Genomic DNA, 2,835 nt, shown 5'->3' with positions numbered 1-2,835 from the left:
GATCAAATGGTGCTAATAAGGGAATGATGTTACCACCTTCCTGTAAGGAAACAAATATGATATTTGGCATCCAAGATGTGTTTTGTCCAAAAGTAAAAGGTCAGAGAAAGAGGCAAAGCCCCCTTAAGAAGAGATTTGATGAGTGTTGAATACAGATAACACCTTCCAAATCAAACACTTTCACACTTGCACACAGTTCCAAGAGAGACAGCAGCTACTTGTGCTAACATAGATAGGAAAGCCCTTTTCAAAACCTCTGATGAATCAGAAGGAATGGAGGCAGAAGAAAAGGATGGTACTTGTTTGCTTATAAATAAATGCAACAAGTCAAGCTAGAAGAAGCCAAAGGGATTCAGGGATGTCTCTGAGAAGCCAATGGAAGACATTTAGCCAGGACACAGAAACATGTGGGAACCTGCAGGACCACTATTTACAGTTGTGGAGATTGTGCACTGCACAAATGCACCTGGCCAAGGGAGCAACGGGGGTGGAGGTGGGAGGTGGAGAGCCAGCCCACTTTCTTTTCTATAGTCTGTGTACTCTTGCATGCAACGCATTCACCTAAGTCTGGTTCTCACAGACAGTGATTTTGCTCCCTGGGGGATATCCACACTATCTGAACACATTTTTGATTGTCACAGCAGGGGGTGGATGCTACCGGCATCTGGTGAGTAGATGCCAGGAATGTTGTTATAAACACCTTACATAGGGCAACCCCCCATAACAAAGAATCATCTGGCCCAACTGTCCATAGTGCCAAGGCTGGGTATCTCTGACCTGAAGGGGATGATGATGTTCTCTAATCCACACCAAAGCACAGCCCAGTGGCCAAGCCACGTCCTCCCAGGCACGCAGCAGCCCTGACGGGAAGGCTTATTCTGATTCATACAGAAAGACGTATGAATCGCAACCTGGGACCAGGGACTCTGAATCCTCTGGGCGGATGGTCCAACATGTGCCCACCGTAACACCTGCACTTTCTGTTCATGGAAATGTTACCAATGGCCAGTTACAAGCTGCTCACCATGCCAGGAGGTGAGAAACAAATCGGTCCCCACATTTACAGGACAGTGATGTGTACTCCACGCACACATGTCACAGCATCACCATGATTCTCAGTCTGAGTAGAGAAGGAAAGAGCAGAGAGAAGAGAGAGAAAGAACAGATGAATAAGCTCTGGAAGGAGACAAAACGTCATTTCTACTGAGAAGATGAATACAGTCGATGCCGGAAACACCACTTTTCATTCTGTTACGTTATGAACATGGAACCGGGTTAAACGTAGAGTTGGGTGTCCTAGGACAAAAAGGAACACAACCCATCAGCCTTTATGTGTAGTGCCACAGCCGTGGGGTTCGGAGGACACTGAGCTAGGTGTAAGTAGAGTATCACACCCTAAATAAAACAAGCAAATAAACTAAGTGCATGACGGAGATTGACTTCAGTTGTGTGATGGAGAAGGACACCCAGCAGCTCCTAGGGGTTGGTGTTTTTACCTGCTGCAAGTAAAAGTTCTGCTTTTTGCTTCTGTGCAAATGCAAACTACTCATCATCAATAATATATTCTTATTTTGTTAAGGATGTATTTTATGGTGACTAACATAACATAATAAAATTTAAAAAAAAGGACATATTTTAACAGAATGTCAAGACTGTCCTCAACTGTGGTTATTCACACAGCTCTCTAAGCACAATCACTGAAGAGCAGCTCCGGGAATTTATAACACCTAAAGAGAGCGACCCACTGTCCTTGGCCACGTGGTACAGGAGGCTGGATCTTCAGGGAAGCCAACTCAGAGTATTAGTAGTATTATTACTAGGCAGGGTGTTAACTAAGCAGAGGACAAGGGGGAAGGGAATCAGGAGTAGAGAGAGCAGAAGTCCCACCAGGGGCAAGCCCAGGACAGCCCCGCTGACCCCAGGGATGGCCGCAGCCAGACGTCCCGGTACCTGTGCCCAGGAATGCAGCACCTGCAGATGCACTGAGCCCCGAGAGGCTGAGAGCAGGACACAGAGCCTGGCAGCCAGGACAAGGAGTCCTTCCCTGCGGGGCCCTGGCAGCACGCCCGTGTCAGCCAAACCCGCTGCACCTCACTTCATGCTCCGACTGGCCAATGGGACACCTTCATGATGCTGGAGTGTTACTGATTCTCTCGTATCTTTTTCTTTGTTCATTCAGCCCATACTCCTTAAGCACCTGCTATGTGCTAGGGACTGGGTGAGGCCCAGCTACCCATGAAGCAGACTTTATTCAGTGGCCCTGTTACCACCACCGTCTTACTGAGCAGAGGCTGCCGGAACAAAGCCCCAGAGACCAGAGGGTCTAAACCACACACATCTGGTTCCCACAGTTTGGCGAGTTTGGAAGTCTGAGATGAGGTGCAGGCAGATCCGTTGTCTGGTGAGCGCTGTGTCCTGGGTTATAGATGGTGTCTTCTCCCTCCGTCCCCACGTGGTGGGGAGACACAGAAAGGAAGGAAGTTCTCTCCTCTCCTGTCTCTTCTTCTTTTTTAAACATGGAACATCTTGCAAATTTGAGGATCATCCTTATGCAGGGGCCATGCTAATCTCCTCTGTAGCCTTCCGATTTCTGTATATGTGCTGTGGAAGCGAGCACTCTCCTGTCCCTTCCTATAAGGGCATGAATCCCATCATGGGGGCTCCACCTTCATGAGCTCATCACCTCCTCAAGCCCCATCTCCTGACACCATCACCTTGGGGCATTAGGATTTCAACATACAGATCTGGGGGAGAGAGACTCACCCTACCCACACCCAAAGAAACACAACTGCTTCATGCCTAAACTATTCCAACGTCATGGTTAATATTAGAGCA

At 48.1% G+C, this 2,835-nt stretch overlaps 1 non-coding gene across 1 annotated transcript; it reads right to left on the bottom strand.

The window, feature by feature from the left end:
• Nucleotides 1-2,510: 2,510 nt before the first annotated feature.
• Nucleotides 2,511-2,617, bottom strand: LOC113926056. Its single transcript, XR_003521141.1, has one exon. It is a non-coding gene; the product is annotated as a U6 spliceosomal RNA (small nuclear RNA).
• Between the last annotated feature and the right edge of the window lie 218 nt (nucleotides 2,618-2,835).

This window comes from Zalophus californianus, chromosome 2 (assembly GCF_009762305.2).
Source record: "Zalophus californianus isolate mZalCal1 chromosome 2, mZalCal1.pri.v2, whole genome shotgun sequence".
In the NCBI taxonomy this organism is placed as follows: domain Eukaryota; kingdom Metazoa; phylum Chordata; class Mammalia; order Carnivora; family Otariidae; genus Zalophus; species Zalophus californianus.
The sequence above is the reverse complement of the archived record's forward strand: the minus strand, read 5'-3'. Positions and strand labels throughout refer to the sequence as shown.